This window comes from Anser brachyrhynchus (assembly GCF_964034855.1).
Source record: "Anser brachyrhynchus genome assembly, chromosome: 5".
In the NCBI taxonomy this organism is placed as follows: domain Eukaryota; kingdom Metazoa; phylum Chordata; class Aves; order Anseriformes; family Anatidae; genus Anser; species Anser brachyrhynchus.
Genome location: NC_137699.1, coordinates 38784887 through 38806671, shown reverse-complemented (window position 1 = coordinate 38806671; position 21785 = coordinate 38784887). Strand labels below are relative to the sequence as shown.

At 39.9% G+C, this 21785-nt stretch overlaps 1 long non-coding RNA gene across 1 annotated transcript; it reads left to right on the top strand.

Annotated features, from left to right (window-relative positions):
- Nucleotides 1–65: 65 nt before the first annotated feature.
- On the top strand, nucleotides 66–11666 carry LOC308196714. Its single transcript, XR_013952363.1, has 4 exons — nucleotides 66–114; nucleotides 2125–2221; nucleotides 7867–7930; nucleotides 9474–11666. It is a non-coding gene; the product is annotated as an uncharacterized lncRNA (long non-coding RNA).
- The last annotated feature ends 10119 nt before the right edge of the window (nucleotides 11667–21785 follow it).

Sequence of the window (21785 nt, the reverse complement as noted above, 5' to 3'; positions counted from 1 at the left end):
CAAGGGAAATTAATGAGTACAAGGAGTGCTTTCTGTATCTATGAGAATGTAGGGTGCTTTACTTCACCCTAGTTTTGACAGAACACTGGAGTGAAACCAGATCAAGAGGACAATGTAAGTGACTTTTTCAGGCTTTTTATCTGCATGTTCGGTAAAACCGGGGCCTTAATAATTACTGAGCAGCTTGAAAGAGTGGTCTCGATGCCTCTGGGGTTATGGGTACTCAGGAAAAGTTACACAGATCTGGGATGGTCCACAGCAAACAGAAGTCAGTCTCTCTGAGTAGTGTTTGCTCCTTGAAAAAATAATTTTGCTTCTGTGAAAAAACAAGTCCAGAGACAAATCTGCAAACATAATGGCAGGATTAAGTTTCACATCTCCACTCAGGTAGCTTTCTGAGGAAGACAAAAAATATGGTTTCGCAGTGCTGATGATTTCTGACATGGACTCCAAAGTTCATAATGATTATGAGGTCCTAAACTAAAGTTAATATGCCCTACATGGAACTAATTTCATACATTCGGATGCAATGCTTTTGAATTATACCACATAGAAGTGATCAGAGCAGACTTTGGTCCTCACTCAGATGTTTTATGAAAACACAAATTATGAACTTCTGATCTAGATCAAAATCTAATAAAGTCACCAAGGAATAAAGGTAAGTTAAAGCAGCCACACCTTCAACAGCTGATAAGCAGGACTCTGAGCTGTGAAGGAAGGGTTTTGAGAGAAAGAGCAGCACTGATCCCTTCTGCTGCACTTAACTTCTTTGGGAGGCCAGCCCTGTCTATAGGGCTACCAAGGGCAGCAAAACATTAGAGATAGCTAATAGTCCAATCAAGACTGGTGGGTGATGCCATATTGGAGATCCCTTAGAGTCGCTAGCCCTGCTTCTCTGCATCTTTCTCTCAGATGCTGCTGACACTCCATTGCCGAGAGGATCTGTTTCCCCATATGCATTGATTTGTGATATTAAAAATAGCTCCTTCATGCTTGAAGGCTGAGTGAAGAGAGAGAGGCATTCTTTTGTTCCATCGTCTCTGGAGATTCCCCACAGCCACAGTGCCTTTTCAAACAAGCTCAGAGTAACATGTTAGAAACTTATTCTCACACTAGAAGGAGGCAGTCAACATGGAATATAAATTTGTTTTTAAAAAAACAGAAGATCAAGGTTTAAAGCTTTTGACGCTGCCATTGCGTTACCGTAAAATCTTGATTCCTATCCCCTGTCCTGGGATTCCTGTCCCCTAACTGGGGGACGGCCACCCTGTCACGGGGTGGTAACAGGAGATGGGCACATCAGCTTACTGACTCCCAGCCACTTTCTGCTGTGATTGCTCCCTGTGCTGGCATGTGCCAACAGATGTCCCAGCAACCATGGGTTTGCTCTGCTCCTCCTCCTGCGCAACCCAGCTCTGTCCCCTCATCCAGCATGGACTGAAGTCCCGTTCTTCCACTGCCCCAGCCGCTTCTCCCAGCCGCATCCCAAGCTCTCTATCCAGGCTTTGCTTTTGCACCTCTACCAGCTTCTCTTGGATTTTATTTTATTTTTTTAATTCTAGTTCCCCACCATAATCTGATTCTTTCCCAGGGACTGAGCTTGCAAAATTAGAAGTTGACTTATTTGCCAGAGACCAATTAAAACCCAATTCGGTGTACTTCCTTTACATATATTTTTTAACTGCCTGATTAAAACTTCTCCCTAGTTCTCTTCTTCCTTCGCACAAACAGGAAAAGCACTCATTAATCTTCCTCCATTGCATTTCCACATTTCTGGAGAATTTTAAATCGACAAATGGGGCCTTTTGACCAGTTCACTTTCCTTTGCAGTATATTTTCTCAGTTCCTTTTTACCTTTGAGACCTTGTGCACTCAAGCTATTTGCAATGTCTACTTTATACTACACTCAGCTCAACTGATTCAGCATTTCAGGCTTCACAGCTCCTTCCCATATCCTGACTCAGGAGGCCAGACCTTAAAACACAGTCCTCAATATTATGAGTTTATGCAGGAATTAACTATGATTTTATATTGTCTCTGGTCTATCCCTGGCTCAGCTTAGTTTCATGTCATCATTCTCATCATGCTCCTTAAAATAACCTTCTTTTTCCATCTGGAAATTAGAACTAACGAGAACAACTTTAAAAAGTGGACTCTGCCTTGACATGAACAATCAGAAGGTCCTCACAACAATTTAGCATCCCAAGCTACGAACCTGCTGGTAAGTCCCCATCCCATCCCAGACAACTAACAACAGGCACAACGCAAGGTTCTGTCTCCTGTACACACTTCGATGATGTGAAACATGGTGTGAACACTTCAACGGAAAGCGAGAGAGCCCCAGTTCTGTTGCATCTGACAGAAGTGACAATGGGGACTTGCAGCTTAGCAAGCCTAGTCTACACAGGAAACTAAAGTAATTCTAAATTAACATGAGTAATTAGCAGCCTTAGATAACATAATTGCTATGCAGAACTTCCCAGTTTTAGTTAGCATTCTGTATTAACTACTATGTAATTATTAAGGCACCATACTCAGCACCAGCAACTTAATTATCTTTAGTATCACTGCAGTCTCAAGCTTGAATGCTGATGATTAATAAAACATAATTATTTACGTTGTAATTGTGGCATTTTAATTAAACTGAAAATGCACTTCGTTTGCTTTTTGCCACGGTGTTAATTTTTTAAATTAAGGTCAAATCTTTTTGTCAAGCATTTTTTTTATCCCTAATTGCAAGTTAGATAGACTGATCTCTTGTCATTTTAAGAAACCATTGTGACTGGTGGTGATAAATGAGTCTTGGGGTAACAAACCAGCCTTATTTCTACAGAGTTATGTAATCCCAGTCCTAATAAACAATGCCTTGATACGTTATTTCTCTAAAGTAACTCCAGTGCACGTAAGCTCCATTTAATTTTCTTTGCAGGGATGAGTTTGTTATTATGTATATTATGAGAATACTTACAAAGTCCCATTGAGACCAAAGAATTTACAGACCAGCAAGACCAAAGGTGAAAGGGGAAATGTTGGCTTATGGAAGTGAAATGATCTCCTCATTGTCACCTAATAAGTCACTGTCAGAGCAAGGAACAGAGTCAAGGCCTCCCAGCTCTTATTTCTGGGCTTTGCCTGCTAGATCTCATCACTCCTCATGTTAGCAAGTTTAGAAATACCAAATGTGTGGAGGCACTTAGCCCTTATTTTCATAACAGGGCTCCTGGCCTCAGTAATAATAAAACTTTTTTTTTTTTTTTAATGCGTTTTTGTAACTCCTCTGACTTCAGAGGACTTCTTTCTGATTTACACTAGCACAAGATGGATCAGGTCCAAGATTAATAGCTTTCCTCAGAATGCCCGAGTGCAGTTAAAATTTGGTTATGTAGCGGAAGAATGATTTCCCTGCCATTACCCAGAAAAACTGACTATGAATTTTTAGCAGTAGGACCAAGTTCAGTCGCAGTTTTTGTCCTCTGAGAGACTCATAATGCTTGCCACTGCAAACTTTATAGGTGAGCTTCGGGTTTTTTTATATACAGTCAGAATATAACTTAACTCAAAATGTCAATGTGTTTGCCTTGGGGAGAATAGGAGGGAGAATTATCTAGTCCATTTCAGGGATTATTCTTAGTTGTGCTTGCTGTATTGCCATATCTTCCAAGTTACAGGACTGGAAGCCTGGAGGTGAAATGGCTTAGCACGGGATCAAAAGCCAGGTTTTGGGAGCACAGTGAGAGTGGATTTGTCATGAAGACTGACTGAAAGCCATGCTAGACAGCAAATGAAGACTGGAAAAGATCCAGGGGAAAAAAAAAATAAAAAAATCTGTCTGCTTAGAAAAGAAATGGGTCATGGAAAGGAGGATGCTTGGGGCTGGTCTGCTTAAAACAGAAGCAAGAAATTAGCAGAATTCTGAAACTAAAGGAGGTTCTGTAGGAAGCATACCTTAAAGGTGAGCAGGGGGAAGAGAAGAAAATGTTATAATTGCGGAGCTGTTTAAATGTGATTTAACCTCTGGCCTGAGCAAATCTAAGACCTATGTGTCTGCTCAGCCTGGTACAAGAGGAAAACAACTGCCTGCCAAGAAAGGGGCAACCTTGCCTGTCTATAGAGATAGTGCAAATATCTCTGGAGCTGTATGTTAAACACTTGATGAAAACTTGAACAGGTGTTTAGCTCTCAGTTTATAGGGAAAAAGAGTCTATGCCCCCTGTGCAGATTTATAAACATGTGCCCATCATTTCTAGCTTTTACAGTGGTCTGGTAAAAAGGCTAATGCCCAAATCTCTTCCCCATCACTGAGGAAAAAACAAAACAAAACTAAACAAAACAAAAAAACAATGCAAGAGCAGATCAACAGGTAACAAGAAAAACAAGAGCCTTATGTGAGAAAACTCATACAAGTCTTTCCATCCACCTTCAAATTCCCCTTCTACATTTGAAAGTCCTCATTTTTCAAGATGTAAATAGCAGTAATTGCAGGTCTGGATGATCTTCTCATTTGATTCTTCTGTTGTAACTTCTGTGAAGCTGCTGTGGACTTACATAAGCAAAAGAAGAGTCACAAAACCCCTTACTCTAGGGATCACTTGCCTATTGTTTTTGCTGCAGATCTCTTAATCTCTGGAGATTATTCTTCAGTTACTTAAGCATTCTGTCTGAATTTCAAGACATTGTAATAATGAGCAGGGTGAGGACAGGGGATTTGTAGGCATTAAGAGAAGCACTTTCATTTTGTCCTGAAGCAGACATATAAAGTTAGGGATGGCAGCTTGATTCTTGAAGCTAGTGGAGGCTTTGGGAATGACAGTACTTGCCAATTTAGTGAGAAGATAACAGAGCTGATTTATGCCAGCTAAGGACTGAGCCAGATTCTCTAGTGCAGCACAGCCGTCATGAAAGCGTCCTACACTATGGCCTCATTAGCTTGGAAAGATGTCAGCTCAGTTCTACTGCTTAGGTAAAACAGAAGGATGCTAAAACTTTTCTCAATCAGATTTATTATACATATTTTCATCTGTATCAGGTGAGCAGTGTGTGACTCTTTCTTTCAGAGATAATCCCTGCCAGAGTAATCCCTATTTCTATCACTTCAAGATTACTTAGCTGCTTTACCCTTTGCATGGGGCTTTACTTTAATGCCCCTGGGAAACTCCAGTTGAGGAACAAGTCTACAACCAGTTTTCAAAGCAGCATCATGACAAAAATATTATACCAATATTCCTGGGTCTGCAGCACCTGCCACTAGGTTTCTAGATGGAGTTTAAAATACTAGGATCAATCTATAAATCCCTAAATTTATGGGATATGATTACCAGAGGGACTGCCTCTTGATTCCTTCGCAACTGTCCTGACGGAGATTTCTAGGGATGTTTCAGTGGGAATTCTCTGAGTATAAATAAAGGAGGTCATAGACAGAATGCCTTTCACGGGGATGGGCTAAGTGCTAGAGATACCTGGACAGAGTCTATATTTTGTAAAAGAAAAAGGAATTGTTTAGAGCAGTTTTACTACAAACTATAAATATCTGTAGTCCATAGGATAGGAATGAACAGGAAGGCATGAGTCTACGCAGCAGCTTTTATGAATTTATATGCATTTAATTCCTGCTACGTGTTTAGGGCTTTGAGGCAAGAAGCAGAGTACTGATTTTCTGGTGCAAAGCAGTTGCACTTAGATTTCCTACCCCAATATACATGAATCCTTGGCTGGCACAACTGCCTCAGCTCCCCCTTAAGTCCCTCTCCCCAGAGAAAACTTCGTGGCTTGCCCTGCTACAATTTCTGGGCATTGGCTGCGGTGCTGGGGGCATTCTGCAGCCGTTGTTTGTGGCAGGGTGGCCAAACTGGCCCAGCTATGGTGGAGCATCAAAACCTCGCTTTATTCCTTTCACCTACACTAGGGAGTTTTGAATCTTGCTACACTGAGGAACCATCCTTGAGGATAATAAACAGGGCAAATGGAATGGGGTGTGCAATCAGAACACTTTGTTTGCCTTGTTTAGATTGAAATGTGCAATCTATGTATAATATTGGGTCCAATCCACTTTCACCTGAAAAATCCCCATTTAGCTTCTGTGGCTCTAGATCACTCCTCCTGAAAGGAACAGCCATGGCAAAACTCTTACAAGAAATCCAAGCTAGTTAAATGTTGACAACTGCTGTACAGAATAATAGTATTTTGATAAAGAAGACAGAGCTACGGAGGTATTATCTCCATGCAATGAATTATATAGATCTTGAATGCTTTGCATAATTGCTCAATATTTGTCTATTACTTTCATCTAAAGAGCTTTTTATTACGACTACTTGCACCTCCACATGTTGTCTTTCATATAATGTTTGGTATGTAATACACTTCTAATTCTGAAAAACTAAAAAAATTAATTAAAAACATAAATAAATGATCTTATTACATGGCTGAGCATATTCACCTTCCACTTCACAGAGTTTCTTCAGAAGAAGGAGCATTGCAAAAGGTCTCAAGATCCACATTTCATTAAACAAGTAAATACAAAGACAGTCATATAAAATTGCATGGAATATTAAACCACATCTCACTTGAGTATAAACAATATTAGGTTTTGATATAAGCCATTATCAATCAGATGAGTATGCACAGTGCCATTTATTTTATGCCCAATTGCTTTTGCCACGGTTGTTTTCTTCATCAACTCTTTCTTGGTGAATTCAGAGGCAAAATGGAAAAGAAAACAAGCAGCCCCCACCCCCCAACATCACAGTATTTTGCACATGTTTCTTTAATTTAGGGCTTGGGTTTTTTGTTTTCTTTGTTTTATTTAAGTTTAGTTTACTTAGATCTTTCCTACTTTTCATTGATTTATGATTCCTATTGTCATGGCAACACCGAAACTCTGCTCCACCTTTCTTCTCAGTTAGCCTTAATATGAGCCGTTACCACCCTGGGCATTCGGTAGTCCTTTAAGTGTCGTGCAAGTCAGGAGCTGAGTATTCCTGGGCTGGGTTCTCACTGGCAGCACAAACCTAAATGAAGCATAAATCAATGCATTTGCTTCAGAGATTATTGTCTACAAATTCAAGCAGACATTTGGCCCTTTTTTGGCAATACAGCTAGCTGCTGGACAGCACATGAATCATAGAACATCCTGAGTTGAAGGATCCGCAAGGATCATCAAGTCCAACTCCTGGCTCCACAAAGGACCACCCAAAAAACAAACTGTATGTCTGAGAGTGTTTGTCCGAACAGTGAAGTTCAACAAGGCCAAGTGCAAGATCCTGCAGCTGAGCCGGGGCAATCCCAAGCACAAATACATGCTGGGTGGAGATTTGATTGAGAACAGCCCTGATGAAAAGGACTTGGAGGTGCTGCTTGATGTGAAGCTCAACATGAGCTGGCAATGTGCACTTGCAGCCCAGAAAGCCTCCTGTCCCCTGGGCTGCACCAAAAGCAGCGTGGGCAGCAGGGCAAGGGAGGGGATTGTCCTCCTCTGCTCTGCTCTCATGAGGCCCCACCTGGAGCCCTGCATTCAGCTCTGTGGCCCCCTGCACAAGGAGGACGTGGACGAGGACATATTAGAGTGAGTCCAGAGGAGGTTTTATCTCCTGATCTTGTGGTGCCCAAACCTGCACACAGTGCTCAAGGTGAGGCTGCCCCAGCACAGAGCAGAGCAGGACAATCCCTTCCCTCGACTGGCGAGCAGTGCTATGCCTGATGCACACCCTTGTTGCCTGCCAAGTCTGGCTCGTATTCAACTTGCTGTTGACCAGAAGCCCCAAATGTAATAACTGGGGAGTTAAGGAGCCTATCTGGTTTTGGTGGCTTTAATAAATAATCCCTCTGAGTTCTTTACAACTAAATACCAACTCTTCTATTCTTTTTATATAGGCCAGTTTGAATTTCATGGCGTGGTTCCAGAGGACAATCCCCTGTTTGCTGCCTATGCTGGAAGGTAAGTAGTGGATGTTAAGAGGAGGAGAGGATGGCCTCATGCTTAAGGTAATCAATGATACCTTGAGAAACCATATTCTTTCCCTGCCCCTGTGACAGACCTCAGATAGCATGCTGCAAGATAAGAAGTCACATATTTGACATGGGTTCATTAATTACTTCCTACTCATTAAGTATCTGATCAGATGTGCTAAGAACTTGCAGCTAAAATTAGCATCAATGAGAACTATTTAATTTATAACGCCCAACACAAAGTGAATAAACAATTTGCATCTAAATCACTCTGTCTCAATTTCCATCTGGAGAATGAATAAAAATAACAAGATGCTGCGGGAGAAAACGTATGAAGTACTGGCGTGGTATAGTGATGAGTGCCATGGACAGGAAAACCAAGAGGGAAATTAATAATTGTATTTTTATAAGAATTTGTTTAATATTCAGTAAATACCTGACCTGCTAACCAGTGAGCAATGAGAATAAAATTAACGTTTGTTAGCTAAAAGTAAACACTCTTGGACTAAAAGAAGTACAGTCACCTGAAAATAAAATTCGGAACTGAGATTGTGTTGCACTATGATCATCTTAAACTCAGGAACTTCCCAACTTCAAGCTGTCTGGCTTTGCAGCCTTAGTGATGAAACTAGTGCTACTTGCATGAAAAACTGCAAATACGCTGCTGAGTACAATTCCAAAACATTGTAATTTTAAAAAATAAGGACTCAGCCTCTATGCAGTATGTAAAAAGACTGCATGTATCACCCCAGAACTTACAGCACATAAGCTCTGAATGAATTTTCTTATAACTTACAAGTAAATCTATTAAGTAGATTAAGTGAAATTAATTAAAAATAGGGTCCTACCAGAGATCCATCATCTGTGACTCTTTTGATTTGGACTTGAATTGATTTGGACTTCCTTACAAATAATATAGTTACTTTCAACATTTCAGACAGCAAAAAATTACCAAAATCCCCTCTTTGAAGACATTAAATGGAAGTTAGCAATTGTTATGATTATTTAGGCCAGTGACAAGCTTGAGTCAAGTTAGCATATGTCAGCATCTGGGGAGATCAAGTGAAGGAGTGAAGGAGGGGTCTGAATGTCTCAGTCTGCTCAGGCAAAAGCACCTATAAAACTGTTAGCTGGCATGAGGACTCACAAGGGTAAGAAACTGGCAGTTTGAATGCTGATTTAGCTGAATAGTGGCTCCCAGGAGGACACTGTCATGAGGGAAGAAAAACAAAACCACAGCCTAAGAGACTGGCAGCTACCAATATCCTCATATTCTCTTTTCTGTTTGCCCAGAAGAGATGGGAGTGATGCAGGCTTCCTGAGAGCATGTTGCTGTAGGAAAAACCTAGGTTAAACACCATGTCTGAAATCATTGTCCCAAGAGTGATGTCTAAGTAGTGTCTGTTCTCATGCTGCTGCTCTTTAAGGTGCCTTCAGACAAAAGCATGGTGAACATGACAACCTTTCTAGAAAGACAAAGGGACTCTAGCATACCCTATATATTCCCTGTTTTCTCTTCTTTTTTTCCATAGTACATCCTCCATCTGCAGATCTTTGGAAACACTCTACCCGCTGTGTCTCAATGCCCCTGTGGCCAAGCTATTGTGTTGAGCAAAGAGATGGACCATGCCATAGTCTGTAATGCTGCAGGGAGACAGCATCCCCATGCCAAGTCTCAGAGGCTGAAGAAAAAGTCCTCTGCATGCTAGGGGTCCAACTCCTGTTAATCAGGAGTAATAAAGAAATAGACTTTGATCTGAGGTAATGTAATGCTGATCTGCATGAATTACATTAAACACGATCACTTTAATATCCATAGTAGGTGCTCTGGGTGACCAGCCTGTTAACAGAACTCAGCTACCACACAGGGTATATTTGCATTTTTTTGTTGTTTCTGGTTTGGGAAAGGTTTTATTTTGGATAAAGTGAACTCATGTAAGGCTTCATATCAACAGCCGCAGGGCAGAAGTAGGGCTGTTCTTCCCATTCATCACCGACTTGTTGGCCACGGGTCTGCCCACAAGCGATGGTGGGATGGGAGAGTTTTACTGACAGGCAACTGGCAGCAGCTATGTTGAAGAGAACGATAATATTCCTATGCTCTGTCAGTTTGACGGCCTACAAGGAAGCCACTTCAGTACCAGTTTATGGATTGGAGCTGAAAATACCTTTTTTTTTTTTTGTCATCTAGCAAAAACAGAGGTCTCAGTGCTTGCCTCCTTTCTGCCATGGTAAATAAGCAGGAATAAGTTACAAATGAGGTGAGACATGTATTTACAGACAGGTTCTAATCCACACAGTAAGTCAAAACTCATTTAAGTGGGAACAGTGGCTGTATATGTTCATGGAGAGATTAGAGATGTAAGGTTTAATTCTTCAATTTGTATACAGACACTAAATCAATGGGATTCCTGAGCATGCAAAACTCAGCCAAATCAATTGTCTGTCCTGGGAATTAGATTAGACGCTGTCTGCAAGACAAATTGCTATATGTTGACTGCAACCAAAACCAAGACTTCTGTGAAAGGTGCCTTGAAGACTAAGCCACCTCCTAACTGAAGAATGACAGTTTACATAAAAAAGGCAAAATAATAAAAAAGAATTGTCATTAGGCACCGTATTGATAAAGAGAACGTCTTGCATTATTTGACTGGGATCTTTCCACTCATGCTATAAATGCTATTCTGCTGTCTGTAAATCATGTTAAAAAGTAAGACTTGTTAAAAAGTAAGACTTTCAACGTATTCACATTTTTCATATACATTGTGCAAGCAAGTGCACTGGGCATAGAGGGAAGGTGACTATTTTCAGGCAACCAAAGGAAATTGATCCTTTGGCTACCCCAACTGGCCTCTGTTTACATCCCTTTAAGTAGTCCATCCTCACCGAACCCGAACTCCCATAAAGCAACACCACCACCTACAGCTCAAACACCAGACTCTCCACCATATGCTAACTGCACCTCTGCCTGTCCTGACCTAAAGATGTCATTACACCTAAGAGAAACAGATTTCTTCTTTTGGAAATACGCAGTATCACTTTAATTTTCATTATCCATAGTAAGAGCTTGGTTTGGGAAAAAAAAAAAAAAAAGGCAGCACCTCCACACGATGCTTTTAAAGAAAGATTCTTCTTTATGTCTTCCCCCTGCACTCTGACTTCTGCAGTACTGTACTCTCCAGGAAATGTCTGCATGCCTTGTAAGCAGAACTTTCTAGTTCCAGAGCAATCCAAGTTCTTCATAAATTTGTATTTCTACGGATAAAAAATACCTACATCAGCAATTGGAACTCATGAGCTGAATGTTATGGAGAGAGCCTTCTTTTCCTCCTACTGTAAATGGATACCACAGCATAAAACACAGTTCTACTGCAGTAATTTCCCAGTGGCTATTTCTCATTTCGGTTCTTTGTCCCATGTTGCCAACCTCACCGTGCCTCTGGCAGGCTGAAAGGGATATTTCCCCCCATTTCACAGAGGTGGGTACCAGGCTGCATTGCGCAGTTGAAACCATGGTCTTCACAGTGACAGAGAGAGAAAGCTAAAATCTTGTTGCTTGCAGCTAATGGAAGTTGAAGGGAAGTGAGAAAACCCACAGGTGCTGTTCTGTCCCATGGCCTTGACCCATTCCTCCCCAAAACAGTACAGCCACTTTGTTAGTGGCTTTTCACTTGCTGTCTGCCCTAGAAGGTTGTTAGTGCTTGTTTTGTACCAGTGCCGTTCGGCTCTTACAGGGAACCACAAAATCTTCAATGCAGAGAAGGGCAGCGATTACCCAAATTTATTGTCTGAAACCCTGGCTGCGCCTGTTTATGCACCATGTTTTCTATTGTCACCAGATGTACAGTTATGCAGAATAATGCATACAAATTGTTCTTAAGATGCAGTCCTAAGTCACTCAGGTAGCTGTTTATAGCTTCGGCACCAAGACAGTGGTTTATAGCTTTGGCATTAGTCCAGTCAAGGAAGCTGAACTGGCCCTGCTCAGGTCTTTTGTAGTGTTGTTGTCTCATAGTTAACCAATTCATGGTCAGAGGATGCTTAAATATTTAAGTATTTCAGGGAACTGTAGGTAAGTGCTGTTAAAATAAAATAAAATAAATAATAATAATAACAATAGTAATAAAGAATAAAACAAGTATGTGTGAATTTACCAGTGGCTATGCTCTAAAAAAAGCCTAAATATTCATTGGACAGAGGATTTTCTTTTGGTGAAAAGGCACAGTAAGCTTAGTAAGCTTTCACTTCAAATAATATGGCTGTGAGGTCTGTGGTACTGATACTAATTTACACCAGCTAAAGAACCGAGCTTGTCTGTGTATATTTCCAGACCCCTACAGTATTCATGCCATGCTGTATATTACACACATACTTAAAGGAGTTGGAACTGACAATAGAAAATGACTGCTGCCAATGCTGAACAGTGATTGACAGTGAGCTATGATTAGATGCAGCCACAGGGATCTGGTGTGCAAACACCTTAGCAAGCAACAGAGAAGACCCAGAAGAATTTTGAAGATGCCATTAGAGGGGGCTCCACAGGTGTAAGCAAAGAGGACCTTATGGCCTCTATGGATTTTAATAGAGTTATTTATTACCTGTATCTCCACTGCACCCATCCTACCCCTGCAGGCTAGAAGAACTCACAGGTATGTAATAGAACTTGTCACATGCTTACAGGCTTCAGTGCTGTCAGACAAATGCATTTTGGGGGTGAATCCCAACGTTATTAGCTGCAAAACTTGTCTGCAATCTGAGATGAGGACCCCTGTGCCCCAGCTGTGTTTAGCAGAAAGATTTGACTTTGCCACGTTGACCACTAGAGGGAAGTCACGTACATTTGCACTAGGTGCTTTATGCATAGGAGAATGGAGTAAGGTGTGTAAGATAAAAAAAGACCTCTGGTGTACATGGAGGAGGTAACAGACCTCACAAACGTGTGTTGTGCTTTCCAGAACTTAAACCATGCATCAATGTATAGGCAATTATTTGCTACTGTGTGCCTGTGAGATCCAAAATTATTGGCCAGCTAAGAGAACCAGTTATGAAATTCCATGTTTGAAGTTAGTCATGTGCATATTTGTTTTCAAGTCCATAGCTTAGACAATGCAGAACACAAAGGTAACATGCCACATTATTTTCCACAGTTCTATGGGTAGCTAGGAATAGCTCAAATGCACTGTACTGTCACTAATGCAGGCAGAGCTACCAGCATGATTTCTGCATGAGAAGGCAAGAAGTTTCTGACATGTAATTACACAAATCTTTACAGGTGGGATGGAAATTTTTTAAGTGATCTTGGTACTCAAACATCTGACTTAGGTTTATACACACAGCTGCGCTGCTGTCAAAAAGTAGCCAGAAGTCTGCTATATTTATATAAGCAGGTACATTTTGCAGAAGGACCTCTTAAACAGTAGGATTCAGTATAGTTTGTCTACAGACATAAATATTTCCCTATCTCTGTATGTCTTTTTCTCATTTGTCTTACTGTGTGTGTCCCTGTTCCTGTTTATGTCACCTAGGGCTCTCTCCACAGTGCTTACGAGTAAGAAGAATCTTCCACTGTTGTTATTGTTAGCATATTTTTGTTATAGTGAGAATAAAAACAGTATCTTGACCCTTTTGGTTTTCAACTCTTCCTCCTGATTTCCTCTGATTTAGAAGTGTATTTGTTTCTACTTGCCTCCTTTGAGACAGTCAGCTTGATTTCACATCACTGATAATCAGACTGACTTTATAACACATACTAAATCACTAAGTTTTAGCAGAAAGTATTATGTTGTGTTTTTTTTGTGTGTGTCCCAGGATTTCATGGCTTTTGGCATGAAATACAGGGGAAAAAATGAAAAGAAAAAAAAAAAAAAAAAGAAAAAAAAAAGCTTCCTTGTGGCTGCTGAACTGGGACTCCAAACCTGTTTTCAATCTTGCTTCAGTTGTAGACCTCTCAAGTGATGATGGGTAAATCATTTTCTCTCTCTGTATCATCTTTGTAAACTGGAGAGAGTCATTGCTGGGAGAGGGATTGTCTTGTGTCTGTCCAGCACATCTTAAAACACAGCTCTTACTTGGGTTTGGAGGTCTATGTCAAAGTATAACATAAAATTTAATAATCTGTAAAATGCTGACATGAACAACATACACGCAGTGGGAATTCCACTTTTTTTTTTTTTTAAAAAAAAAAAGATTGTTCTTTTTACTAAAAATGTCAGCCAGCATGAGAAGAGTTTTAAGTCTAGGTCTTGACTTTACCACCACTGATGTTAGTTTACGTGACATATTTTTTAAATACCTGCTCAGGACCTGGTCCTTAGACATACGACAGGATTTCCATCCAAGTTCACTGCAGGTATTTTACGCTCTTCCTCCACTCCAGCTCAGGCCTCTTTCACTATTCGTTCTTTCCATGTGAGTTCTGTGTTCTTCATTTTAGGAATATTTTGTTTTTCATATTACAAGTGGGATAAATGGAAAAACCAATGAAATACCTCTTCTGTGTCTTCTCTTATCCTGTGCCTTGTATGTTCTGGGACTGCTAATGTCAATCTCTGTGATTTATTTGCTGGGGTGAAGTTGTTCTGACCTGCAGTAACAAAGTACATCATTGTTGGCTTGCATGTTATAAAAATGATGCACAATACTCACATCTAAAAGTCAGAATAAACCTTTTACACAGCTCTTTGTCAGTTCTACAAATGGTTGCAGTTAATCGATGCTATAAAACTTTCCTTCAGGCACTGGTATTCAGCTTCCACACTGGGAAATGCAGTTGAGTCTGACATTTTAAATACAGGTGGTGTTACCTAATGAAATAACTTGCGGGTTGAAAATTCCTATCACTGAAAAAGCACAAAACTACGGTTGAGTTAGGGTATTTAAAAACATCTTTTGGTGCACTGGGAGAAGACACATTGTACAGACACTATTATTGTGCTCCTCTTTCTGCAGATGGTTTTAACTCTACCAGGGGTCTCGCGTCCCATTGGAACATCTATGTAATTTTCATTAACATTACTGGGATCTATGTGTATGAGCTGATGAGGACACACATTGAATTCAAAATTCTCTTCTTCTTTATTAACAAGTGTCATGCAAGCATTGCCATGAGGGAAGCCCTGGGGACTTTTTTTTTCTACCCTATCCTGCCTTAATGAACACTGTAGATTTAGCAAAAGTTTCAGGACTTCTCCAGGACATATATTTTTTTCATTTTGTATTTAGATATTTGCCATTCTGAAATCAACTAGCTCCATCTCAAGGGCTGTGTTAAAAAAAGGCTGAGGAAAGTCTCCCAGGTGATGATGAACAATGTGGAAATCCTGTAGGGTCTTACTGGAGGTTTTAATAGTGAATCACTAGCTAGACCCTTTTTTACTCTTCTTTAGGTGTAAAAAGAGTAAGGATGACATCTGTAATTTTGCTCCTAAGAAGCTCTCAAAGAAACAACATTATATCAATCCAGGCCATTTTCCTAGCATTTTCTGACATTCTGGACACTCAAAAAGGGATGACATAAAGGGGGGATGTAAGAAGATCATGGTAGGAAAGGCAAGGAAAAAAAAAAAAAGCCTTCTGGGACTCTCCTGTTATAGTACATGCTGTACTGTATCTGCGGCGAGCCCATGCCTAGAGGGCACAATCTATCCTTAAGTGTATGTGACCTACTAACCACAGTGAAAAAAGAGCAGGTGATCTGATTTACTGCTTTTCTGAGAGAATAACTTTTGCCTTGGCAGGATAAATTTGAAGGCAGCGCTCATTCTAATGCGTGTGCTGCTACTCCCAAGGGTTTCATGGACCGTTCTTCAGAGCAGTTTCCCACCAGTTTTTCAGCAAAATTGTTGAAAAGGTCAGCACAGAACTGACCATATTCAGAAGACTGTTCAGTCCAGCTGTTGGAGTGTTTGCTGTTCCCATTTCTGGGCAGGTGAAAAAGAGTAAGTAATATGCAGAGAAAGAATTTCTGATAAAACTTTTCAAGGTCTCTATATTTTAATTGATCCTTTCAAAGATCTCAATGTAAATCATAGGGTAGGTAAGTTAGAAACATTTTCTGAAAATGAAGGAAATAAAGCAAAGGAAACTAAGGGCAATAATGGGATTTTAGATATCTCAATTTTGGGCTGCCTAGCTTTAGCCAATTTAAATAGGTCCAATGTTTCAGAGGGCAGGGGCTTTGCAGTTTTTGGTAACTGGGACTCTGGCAGCAGAGTGGCAAATGTCTGTGACACATAAACTTACTAGTCGGTTTGGGAATTCCTGGTCAAAGTGACTTGACCAAGCTCATACAGTAAATCAAAAGTGAAACCTGTACAACAGGACAGAGTCCTGCTTTCTAAAGTTTGTTTAGTCAACCAGTTTGTAACACTTTCTTCCTGTTCCAGCTGAATCATTTAATCACTACAATACTATACTTTGTTTCAGCATTTTATATCGCCAGCAGGTGGGGATTTAAAAAGCACTTTTCTGTTCACCTTTTGGTCATCCTCATAACTTTCATCTGTGTATTGTTTTATTTTGCTAGAGGCTTTCCCAACAGGCTGGCTTTTTCTCTGAAAATCTGCATCACCTATGGAGCTATGAACTGTGACCTTCTGGTGCTTGTATGGTTCTACAGAAATTTCAAAACTTCATTTCCTTTCTTTTTTTTTTCTTTTTTTCTTTTCTCCCTTCCTTTTCCCTTTCCTTTCCCTTCTCCTTTCCTTTCTCCTTTTTTATTTTCTCAAAAAGTTATTAAAGCACAGATTTATAGAGTTTGAAATCCCTTCCTACAATTCCTTGCTCTTTGGGCAGGCAGAGAATGTCGTTCAGCATTTGGTATTCTGGACTGCTCTGTTCAATAACCTCATGGATTTTGGAGCTGGATTTTTCAGTTTTTGATAAATACTAATTACACTTTTATGTTAGCAGCATTATCATAGCCCAATCTTCTAAATATTGTTCTGGTATCCCACTGATGGTGCTCCCCCTATGAATGTGTGGGGACTTCTTTGTTACTGAGGAGAAAGGCTCCAAAGAAAAATCAGTTGCTCAGGAAGGTGTTAGCATTTCAGTGAGTGCTGTTAGTTTTGTGTTTTTCCAACCGAACAAATTACTGGTGTAGTTAGGATATACATTTTAAGGATGTTGTTCTTCTTTTGTGATATAAAACCAATGTTTTGACCAATCTAAGAAACTACTTGTGCCAATGAGTAAGCCTCGATATGCAAATCTTCAAAACAACCTCTCACATCTTGCCTGTGCAATTGGTGGAACAAGAATCCTGGAGTTCCTTTCCTTTTGATGAGCAATTTCCTGCTTACCCTTCAGATGTTCTTCATTTCTTTACTTTCCTTCACTAGACAAAACTCTTCCTTTTGCTTTATGCTCAACTCAGCTGTCAGGTGTGCTGGCTACTGCCAACCTACATCTGCCTTGTAGTTTTCATCCCAACTATTGTCCTAAGTCACGAACTACCTCCTGTGATCTATTTTCCTTAAAAGCTTATCTTTTGCATTTGCCACTGCTATGTGTGGCAATTTGATGAATAGATATAGATCTGCCCACTGGTGCATAGTGGCCTCGGGTTCTTGGCTCCTTTGTTCTATTTGCCTACTGCTTAACTTGGCACTCTTTTTTGAGTAATGCCTTTTGTTTTCTGAGAGACTGCTGTGAATACAAAAAGCAAAGCCCCACTTCTTCATCTCATCAATCTCTTTGTTCATCTTTTACCAAATACCTGGGAACGTGTATTTCTGGAGCAAGGGACCCTTTTATCATCTTGCCATAGCCATCAGTCTCTGGCTTGTATTTCCCTCTAACTCTTCCTTTCAACGTTTTGTGAGAACCTAGGGTTGAATGTACTCTTCTCAGTCCCCAGGGGTGCAAAATTGCTAAAATCTGTGTGTTTTGCTATTTCCCACTCCGTGTCAAATGCCAGCTATGCAATATCTTCCAAGAGGTATGGCATGCCTCAGGATCACAATTCCTGCCTAAGAGTCATTTCTATAATTTTCCCTGCAGTAGGAATGGCAGGCTATTGGAACCAAGAAACCAAGTGCCTCTTGTAATTAAAACACCTATTACCCAACAGAATGACATTTAAAATGTTATGTGATAAAAGGAAGGGAAGGCAGAAACACAAATTGGGGGCTCTCCAATCACCTTGTGGACTTAAGTTGTTACGGTGGGGGTTTACAGCCATGGGGACTTGTTATGGGATGTTTAAAGAATCAAAGATACGGAAAGAAAGGTGTTTAGGTAAGAGCAAGAGTGGGAAAATAAAGGTGTAAGTAGATAAAAAGGGCCAGTTGCATATAAACTGTTGTTGGCCAGTCTTAACACCTGTATGGCTATGCCCTGCCCGTGATCAGTGCAGCCTGTTCTATCACTAAATTCCTTTCTAATGCTGTCCTGTGCGAGGGCTCCCTATTCTGTGTGCATGTCTGTATCAGCCATGTTGCTTTGGAATGTTTTACATATGTAATAAATTTGTAACATAGAACTGTAGGGTGCATATGTACAGAATATCTAACAAACCACTCCACCTCCAAAGTTGGAGGTTAAAATTCAGTCTCATGAAATTCCCTTTGAGGTTATCTGATTTTACTTTTGTTTGGATGTGAGCCTTTGATAACTACGCATGTATTAAACTTTCAGTTCCATAGTTTATAATTTTAGAGAAAAATTAAGGAGGACTGCATACATATGTACTGGATATTCAAGATTGCCGTCTTAAATTTGACATTAGAAGTATTCCTTCATTACATAAGTGTGGAATTAGGGAATAGTGCAAGAAAAACTTCCTAATGTAGAGTTCCAGAAACACCAGGACAAATACAAAGCTTACACTCCTATTTGTATCTGTCCTAGAGGCAAACAATGCTGACATCTTGGGCATCAAAGTTCCTTTTTAAAAAACAGTTTCATTTTATTATTTTACACGCATACAGCTGGAGGAGGACTGCAGCCATGGAGGCTTGTATATCCAGGTGCCAGTACATGGGCAGTCTGGGATCTAGAGGCTGGATACTGGGCAGGGATCCATGTGAACTGTGTGGCTAGCCATTTAGATATGTAGCACATCTATGTGTAATGTAAATGTGTGTTTTGTGTGTGCATGTCTGCTTGAAATGCATTTTTAGCTTTGCTAATGGCTGGACCTGTGCATGTAGAGGTGCAGCAGCCTCACCTCTCTCAGACTGGTAGATCTGGCATGATACATTTTCCTCTAAGACCCGTATTTGAATTGCTCCAGGTCATTTGCGCATTCCTGTCAGCCCAACAGATACATTCCCTGGATTGTCTCATGAATACCCCTATGTGCACAAATGAAACGTCCATACCAGTTCTGAGAAGTTGTACAGTTACTGCTGATTCCTTTTTCATCAAAATCTTACATCGCACATATAGCTAAAACCACTGTGCGTGTCTAACTCAAACTGTACCTCTTACTTTCTCTGGTAAAAACTCCCCTGTGGTCTAGAGAATTAATATTTTTACTTGTTCATCCTGGTCAAAACTTCTTAGGCTACTTGAAATCTCTGCAGAGAAATGCAGATATTCTAGGATGATGACTGACTCCTCCACTGAATCATCTGTGTTAAACTCTTGAAAATTTGTTTTATTCAGTTATCTGACATCAAACAAGTTCACTGCATATTGTTAGAGTGCCAATAAAACATTCATGATAGCTGCTAATACATGCTCAACAGTCACTCAGCAGAGTCCAAATCACCAAATTCTCTGGTTCCTGAGCTCTACTGTTTCTATGTTTCCTTCTGAGCAGTCACCTTGCAGCTGGAACTGCTCCATACAGCTGCAAGATTTCAAGAAGGTTGCCTCACTCATCTTTTTTAATTAAAAAAAAAAAAAAAACAACTTTTTAAGATTCTTGAACATTTATCAATGATTGCTGATTGTCTCAAGAACAAGTGAATTTGAATTGAAATCTCCCAGGAGAGACTATAGAGTGGGAGCATACAGAGGACGCTTCTCCAGATTGTGGGATTCTCTCGAGAAAGCAACCTGCGGACAATGGAAGGTGCAGAAGTATTAAATAACTGTTAGGTATGCTAGGTAAGTGTTAATAGGTTGTCATTTAGATAAAGAAATGGCAAAAAAAAGTCATTTGGATTTAGTATTTAGCTTAAATATAAACGTCTCTTCTTTCTCTCTCCAGCATCCTTTTAAGTCCTTGTAACACTACTATCTATTTTGTTATTAAACATTTTGCATACTTTTACCTTAATCTGGTTTGAAATAAAGATGATATGTAGATGGCAAGCTAACAGTTCTTTTGGGCGAACCTTAACATGAGGTACTAGAATATACAGAATGCTGAAAATCCCCATAACAGTAGCCAAATACATAATAACAAGAAGAAACAACTCTCCAAAGTGTCTGTCTAAATCCTATCATGGTATATATCTCTATTGAGCAATGTGGACCAGTTTCTTTACGGAAGCACTACCTTCCAGTAACCAGTGTTAACTAGTTTAATTTCCCCAGCAAATCCTGGATAGTAGAAAGAATCTGAGTTGTGAGGGTATTCTAACAATGTGAAACACCACACACTTACATTACTGAAATCCCTTTCTTTTCCTAGGGTCTATCCAGACTTCTTAGAAAGATGGTAGATATCTAGTATAAAGGGGATGGATTCTCAATTTTAGACAGCATCTGTTTGGAGATGTGGCAGCTGTATATCATTATTCTCAACATAGGTATTTCAGTTTGTCAACAGAACTGATGCCTAAAGGTCCTGCAAACACCTTGCTTAGTTTCTTATGATGTACCTATGCAATCAAGTTAACATGCAAAACATTTTATTCCCAATACCACTTATCAAAGGTGTCATGCATCCATAGGTTTGTGGATGGAACATTGACGATGTGATAATGGATCTTGACATTGCAAATGCTGAATATCATTGCACCATTTATTGTTAATGTGCCTTTATCATTGGTATTAGCTATTAGGCTCTCCTAATTGTAAACAACCCCCTAGTTTTTGTTAAATTATTCTTACCAGGAGAAGACTATTGACTCATTCTATGCTAATTACACAAGTTTATTGATGCCTTTTCTTGGAAGCCTGACACTTCCCTTTTTAGTAACTCCATGAATACGTTCAACTGAACAAGTGTAAAATATTGTATATAATAGCCTCATGGGCCTGTGTTTCCTCTAGTTTCTTGCATCGTTTCATGATCCACCTTGACCCGTAAGATTCTCATGGGAATAAGAAGAAAGGTAATGGCAAGTACCTAAGAAAATAAATGAACACGAGGACTTTCAGAAGACACAAGCTAGTGTTAATGGGAGTGACTAAAAATGAAGAAATGATAATGAATGAGGAATAATTTTGCTCTACTTTCTTTCAGAAGTATGATAAAACTGAGCAAAATTCTAGATCATTTTTTTCTTTTATTCACTCCTTACTCAAGCAACACCTTCACTGGCATCTGTGTTAAGTCCTTCCTGAGTGAAATTTCTCACTTTTAGGCCTTTAATGAGAATAAAAGTGAAATCACTAATGGTGACAGGAGTAAAAGTAATAAAGATGGTGATGATATGCTAACTGTACACTTAAGTTTACATTGCCCGTTCATTTAAGCCCAAGATGATACAAAACAAGGTCAGGGGAAATCATCCTGTATGCATCCCCAAAGATATCTGATATATCCAATGACAGCAAAGCCCTGTTTATTCAAAATACTTTTGGAACATCAAAACATTTGGATAAACAGGGCTTCAAATAATTGAGGGAGTTATTGTATAAGTAATTCACACCAGGGGGACATAACCTAGATTCAAAGGAGTGAGTTTCAGATCAAAGGGGTACAGATAAATTGGATTTTACTC